Genomic DNA, 7,498 nt, shown 5'->3' on the forward strand with positions numbered 1-7,498 from the left:
TCTCTGTCTGTCTCTGTCCTCTGTCTCTCTGTCTCTCTGTCTGTCTCTGTCTCTCTCTGTCTCTCTGTTTCTCTGTCTCTTTCTGTCTCTCTGTCTGTCTCTCTGTCTGTCTGTCTCTATCTCTCCCCCTCCCTCCCTCCGTCTGAACCCTCACAGTCCCCTGGTCATGTCTTTATTGAAGTACTTGCCATTATTTCAGGAATTAGATTTTTATCCTCCCTGCCCCACTATCAACACTCCTTCCTGCCCTTAAAAAGAGAGTCCTAGGAGATGGGACTTGTATCTTAGTCATCTCTCTGTTCTCAGGGCTTATAGAATAGGGCTGTCACACAGAATAGTCAATAAATATTGTTTCCTAAATTAATAAAAGTTCCTGCCATAGGCAGCAACATAGCATAGGTTGCCTAATAGGCAACGTCTCCAGAAATACAGTTCCCTCAGTCAGACCAGCTGCGAATCACGTCGCTGGGACTCCTTGTCCCTCAAAACTGAATATGTAACTGGCTGTATGACATGGACTTGCTATTCTATCCCTTAAGCATTTCCTCAGCCTTGCTCTGCACAGTTGGGTCAGACAGATTCCAGGACAGAGACTGTTCACTATCTGGCACTAGCAAGGCCACGGCACGTCGCGGCCCATTCTTCAGCCCGTCCGGCTGCAACTGTTACTTCCATTCTTCTATGATTAGAAAACCTCTGGAGTTTGGGTATTAGCAACTACCAAGTATGCGGTTATTACTTGTTGAGCCCTAACCCTGTGTAACACCCCAAGTGGGAATTACAGCAACAATACACGAGAGCCCGCTCCGGGACAGCAGAGCGTTTTCATTTTGTATCGCATTCCTCAGACACTCTGGCAGAGGGGCTGTGCTGACCTCCCCACACTGGGACAGACTTCCTTGCTGGGTGAGTCTATGGGAAAATTCCTCTTCCTGGGGATGGGAATGTGACCCTGTGACTGGGCGTCCATGACAGCCAGGAGTGCGGTGCACCTGCAGGGCCTCCCTCCCTCACAGAGGAACCAGGATCCCACCTCTGCAAACCCACTCTTGTCGGGCTTTGCAGAACATCTGGGCTTCCTCCCGCTGGCCGCGGCTGCAGGGCCACGCACCTGCATGCGATTAGGGCTCAGCAGACGCCCCCAGCCTCACGGTCGGTGGCTGCACACTGGTGACACATCACGACGGATGAGTTTCTCCCCAGATCACTGTTCCTTCTGAGCAGAAGAGCTTCCCAGGGATACAGGAGCACAAGGCATCCACAACCAGGTCAGGCAGCTCTGCCCTCAGCAGGGCAGCGGTTGGTGGCATCGTTGCTTTGACCTGCCTTGGAGTGAGCAAAGAGTGGGCATTCCAGGGCACACCAGGGCCGGGGGAGCGGAGAAGTCAATCTTCGCCTCCTTTTAGCATCAGTCTGTGCAGGGCGTATAGACCGTCTCGCATCAGTGTTCGGGAAATAGGATAAAATTTTAAGTGCCACCCCTGACTTTCCTTTCTCCTTGTAACTAGCCCTTCTCAACTGAAAGTGTACTCCTCCAACCACAGAATTCCAGGGTAGGTCAAGTGGAGAGTGAAAAATAAGAAAATGAAGAACTGACCAAGGATCGTTAAAGCAAAGCAATGTAAGACTGTACGCTTTTCAATGGCAGAGTCATAAAGCTTTTATGTTTACAGCAACCTGCCAAGGGAGTCAGTTACAAGGTGCATTTTTATTCCAAAGAAAGAGACTCCTTTATTTGGTGGTAATGAAAGTAAGAAGCAAAAAGGAGCAGACTTTCTCGATTTACCTTTCACCAGAGCAGGACACATGACCAAGGGGACAGGCATTAACACCCTGCAGCAACACTGGATTACAGCGGACGTGTGCTGCCATCGCTCTGCAAAAAGGTGTGTCACACTGGCCCGATCCATATCCCAGAGGAGGTGATCCTGGTAACAAGTCATTAGTGAGGGCAAGTCCTTGTCATCGTCCCACAACTGCTGTTCCATCACTTATCCTCTCCCAGAAATACTTGGGAACGGATGAAATAGCTTTCTCCTTCAACCATAGGAAACAGGTGTGAGAGCCAGGGCAGCAGTGCAAGGCCGTGTGGTCGGTCCTCTCTTGCCTGGTCTAGGAGAGATGCTGAAGGAGCCAAGACAGCATCACACAGCACAGATCTTTGTACTTGTCCAGAAGAATACTGAGCAAAGGTATCCTGCCAAATTCGCTGTAGGACTTTGTTGGTTTCCCTAGAATATGTAATTGGCCTCGCCGAGGACGCTGCTGCAGTTGGGCTTCTGCCACTGGAATTCAAAGGCACAACTGTGCAGCCTCCAGAGTGGGAGTGCCCAGGCTTTCTAGATCCTGCAGCAGCTCGATACGTCTGAAAACAGAAAACCTTTCCACTCACACTGCGCTTGGAATGGCAACGATCACTCATGACAAACGCCGGCGCTCGTTTTCCAAAGAGAAAATGTTTTCCACTGCATTTTGGCCTCTTCTCCCCCGAACCCAAGCTGGATTCTTCTACCTTCCCATGCAGTGTCTTCATACGGTATGGGGCTGCACAGCGTCCTATGCAGTGTCACACCAGTCACAAAGACCCAGGAAGCAGCAGCCCCATGCCTGGGGCCCCCGTCCTCCTGGACTTAGAGCCTGAGGTGTTTCAAGGGGGAGTGGTTACCTTAAAGACTCATGGGCCCGGAACCCCTGTTTCAATGCAGTCACTCCTAATGCCTCAGTGGCTGGCTGGCTGTTCTTAACGTGGGAAGGCCGGATCTCAAAAAGTAGTTCTTTAAAGACCAGTCAGGAGCAGTTTTATCAATAAAATATTTAATCAACTTATCTGTACAAAATATTAAAATGGTTAATGAAGAGTACACAAGCATGTTTAACAAATATATATTGCTATATCATTGTCAAGAAAAATAGAGACGGTTGTTTTACAGTTCATTTACATTTCATTATGTACATCTATTTAAATTTGAGAATACATATACACAGTGGATTTGTACCTGCCCTCGAAGAGTTCCCTGCTGGCCGGCCTGGGCACGGGGGCAGCGTTCACGACGTCAGCTTGCACTGCCCAAGTGGCCAAGCAGGGCAGCAGGGAGCTGGCCCGATCTCCAGCCCCCAAGCCTCAGAGTTCTGCCCTGGCCGAACCAGAGCTGGAAAACAGGTGACAAAGGAGATTCCAGCTTGTGTTAAATGAGTTTAAAAACCTCTCCCCCTTTCCCACCTTACTCCCAAGCCAAGCTGAGAAACACTAAGTGTCACTGCAAAATGAAAGGGACTTCTCCCCCCCAATAATTAATTTTGTCTTCAGCTGCTGAGGGAATGGTGTGTCATTGAACTGTGATGGCATCACCGTCACTTCGAGTTTTGCCCATTTCCTTAAAATCACAGTATTGGAGTTTGGAGTGTGTGTGTTTGTCAAGGGGCAGGGTGCCCATCACGTCAGATGCCACTGTCCACCCAGGGCCCGCTTAAACAGCACCGCAGGTAAGCTGGTGCAGGTCTTCTGCAGAAGCCTTCATGGTGAGAAGAACTGCTTATTCATATATTAAAAAAAAAAATTCTATCCAAACTTTTCAGAATCCCCTATTGTCATCTGCTAAAGGACAAGTAAAAATCGTAAAAAAAAAAAAAAAAAAAAATCCTTGTAAAAAATCATTAACTTTTCATTTGGGGTGAAATATTTGCAGCTAAAAGACCTAAAGTGACTCGATTATGATTCTTTGTCGTAAAGAACATAAAAGCTGTTCGCACTACAGCATAAAGTGAAACACCAAAAACAAAACAATTACTCTAAGGATGCTCGTATTCAATCCATGATTGATCCAGGTGGAGCGTGACCGAGAAGTTCCCCTTTCCAGAGCCTCTGTTCCTGGCTTGGAACTTGAGTACTTCCCAGCCAGAAAACACATTTTATCACGAGCTTGCTTTCTCCCTGAACTGTATCATCACTTTCTAAACAGAATGCTGAATGGCTGACTTTGCTCTGACTCTGAAAGGTCCTGACCCGGAAATATAAGTTGCAAAGAAATAAGCCCGACTCGTGCGTGCACCCCTTCCTCAAGCCAGCCTGCTCACCTCAAGCCAAGCTGCTGTTGCCCTGAGCCACGGGGATACGTGCATCTTTTTCTGCCCTTGGCAGCCTTCAGTCACTCAGAGATAAACATGCAGACAAGGAAAGGCCTTTGACACACCTTGTCAGTGCTATTCAGACCCACTGACCCCACTGAAAAATCTGGGTGAGGGCCGCTCAGGGGTGAGAGGTCTGAGAGAAAGCAAGCTAATCAGAAAGAATGTACAACAGGCACACGTTGTGTGCAGCTGCACTGAACCACCAGCTAGAGGCTGCCCTTCCGCATCCTGCGGCCCAGGGAACGTGCTCAAGGGAGGTTCAGCCTGGGTGCTCCCGACGGGTTTGTGTTTACCTCTAATTCAGCAGGACTCCTGTGAATAAGCCTGGCAGGGTGGGGTCTGGTCCCGGTCAGCCACGAGCACACCTCAGCCCCAGAAGGCTCAGCTGAGGTTCTAGATTCTGGAAGTGTCTGAGCCAAGTGTCTGAGCAGAGTCCAGGCTGGGAGCAGACACCTCGCCCCGCCTCTAGATGCAATAACCGCTGGTCAGGTGGAACAGCACAGAGACGAAAAGAAGTGGCTGCAAAGGAGACAGCCGCTGGCCCGCCCCCGCCCGGCCAGATCTCCAATCACAGCGCCACCACACTCCTGCTTGCCTGCATCTTAAAAGACAGTGAAAAAGAAATGCAAAAGCTACACTGTGCCACCAGGCCTAAAGGTGCCTGGGACTTGACCATCAGAAGCTTCTCCGTGTTTTTTTAGACAATTTATTTCACATCTCATTACTGACTTAGAAAGAAGATAAAAATTTCTGCACTGCCCTAAACTAGCAGGAGGAAGTTCATCAGGAAAAAAGTGAAAACTGTGTTTCATACACCAGCAGGCTAAGCTGCCCTGCTTACAGACTTACCTGCCTGCTGAAACACCTCTCAGGAAGCGTCTGCGAACACTGCAGCCCTCTTACGTTGGAGGGGGGGTGCGTGTGAGAGAAGCCAGTCCTTTCTTCTGCCAGCACGGCACACACAGTATATACTAGAATGTACTAGAAGGGGCCTGCAGGCCCGCTCCCGGAAGGTCTGCACAGGCAAAAAAGCGGACTACCACTCACTGCTCGCGCTGCTCTGGGGATGCATTTGTACTTTTCAACAACTGTAAGCATGACTTGAAATGCAAACTAATTTTTCAACGACCTCACACCCTTCGCTTCCACCCTGGGAGGCCTGGATGGCTCTGCTGTAGCTGCTGCTGCTGCCATGAAGCCCCAACACGAACACTGCCTATGGCTAAGCCCCAGGCCCGGGGCACCCAGGGTGCCGGCAGTTGCGGGGCGGGTGGGAAGAGGCTGAGCTCCGGGTGCACAAACGGCCCGAGCAGACAGCAGCCCTGAATGAGTGACCAGCCCGTGCCACAAAGGTCAAATCCTCGATCACCCCCGCTGACTGACTAGGCTGACTTCCATCCCTCTCCCTGCAGTTGCGTCCAGGCAGGTGGCTCTCTGCAAGGCTGCGATGGTGGCCCTCCTGGAAAGAACAGGCTTCTCTCGCCTAACGCCTCTTCGCAAGTTAACTGTTCGTGCAGTTTTCAGCTCTGGGCACAGATTAAAGTCCAGGACAACACAAAGGGAGGAAGAAGCCTGCTCCAGTAAAGGCCCGGAAGGCTCCAGGTACCGAAGGCCGAGCTATCTGAAAAATCAGAAGTAACATCTTTTTGCCCCCTCCTTTCTAGTGTTCCTTAGTGTTTAACTCTGCCACCATTTTCCAGGGCCTAGAAAAGAAGAGAAAGAGTAGCGCTCTGGTACCTGGCCCTGGGTGGCAGCCCCGGCAGCTGGGTCGGACACGGGCATGGCAGGGAGGTAGCTGAGGGGCGGGTGGGGGCCTGGCGGAGCAGTTCATCCTCAGACGGGCTGGCTTGCCTCATCCAGGGACTCTGGGACAGTCCGGCTCGCCAACAAAGCACAGCCTCTTCTCTCCTCTGCTCCCACAGAGGCACCAGCAGCATGGGCGCCTGCCCAAGACCGAGTGCGGCTCTACCCACCCCGTGTGAGTCCAGGCAGAACTCAAGCAGCGCTGGCAGCGCCCCTCAGCTGGGACACAACGTGAGAAAGGTCGTGACTTTGGTGGGCTGAGCCCTAACCAACCTGCCCCCCCCAGCAAGATCGTGGCCTCCCCCGCGCCTGCCTTGCCCCAGGGGGAAATCAAAGCACCATCCAGGAAGCACCAGCAAAGGCTAAGAGTGTAATGGACACACACACACACACACACACACACACACACACACACACACGCAAAAGCTGCAGCACTTGTGAGAGCGGCTCTGGGACTGGCTCTGAGGGAACCTTCTCCAGAAAGTCACATCTGCTCTGCCTTTGAATGACGTCAGTGGGCTCTGGGGACAAAGGAGAATCCCAGAACCACGGGACCTGAGCGCTCCTCATTTTATAGGAGCAGAAGTTGAAGCTCTGAGCAGGGCGGTGGCTTCTGCAGAGATGCCTTGTGGAGCAGGCTTCCTGCGGTGGCCGTGCCGGGTGGGGCAGTTCAGTCCTGGGCGTGAGGAGGCCATGGTGGGCTCGGCCGCCAGCGCCACCCACAGCCCCTCAGAGGGGTCTAGCTGCCTCCCATTCCCACTGTCCTCTAGCTGTTAGGTTCACTCAGCCGCTGACTCCTCCCTGCCCAGGCCAGGCCCTCTCTGAGAGGACGATGCCCCTGGCCCCTTCTAACTGCTGCCTTCCAGAGCCTCCCAGCCCACCCGGCATCCCCCAGAGGCCCTCGGGCCCACAGCCCACTGAGCCAGCCCTGCGTTCTGGACCTGCAGGAGGTTCTGTGTCCTGAGAATCTGTGGCGCAGAGATGGCTGCAGTGCTTTCTCTTCCTCTCACTGGATTTTCTGGAGAGCACATTCAAGAGGGGAAGAGTCTGACTCTGTGCACAAGCTGCTCTTGAAAAGCATTCGGTTCCTCTCCCTGCTTTAAGAAGATCCGTCTACAGTCCATAGCTATTTTCTGCTTTGAGTTTGAATGAAGTTGAGATCAGGATAAGTGACTTGTAGGGTTTGAATTACACTGGGATCACATCCACAAGGTGCTCGGTACTCCCTTGAGCACTGGTAGAAGCGAGGTTTCTACTCCGGCCGACACCTCTGAGAGCTGTCAAGGGGGAAGTCATCGCACTGGGGTTTGACGGGTGACTCGCCAATCACACAATCCACTCCTCTTCTCCCTCCCGTGCCATGTTAGCAGTAAGATGCCAGGACAGGAGGGCGAAGGGGAGCGTGTACACGATGAATAGCACAGCTCAAGCCCGCTTCCCCAAGCTAAGCTGACAAAGCCTGCCACCCTCTCCGGAGGACCCAGCCCCCCGACTGGAAAGCCAGAATTCAGCCAGACAGCATTGCGGCATCGGTGGCCACGGGCAAGGGTCGCCCTTGGTGCAGAAG

Source organism: Aethalodelphis obliquidens, unplaced genomic scaffold, assembly GCF_003676395.1.
Source record: "Aethalodelphis obliquidens isolate GAN/ISIS:26980383/991018 unplaced genomic scaffold, ASM367639v1 scaffold12, whole genome shotgun sequence".
NCBI classification, from domain to species: Eukaryota; Metazoa; Chordata; class Mammalia; order Artiodactyla; family Delphinidae; genus Aethalodelphis; species Aethalodelphis obliquidens.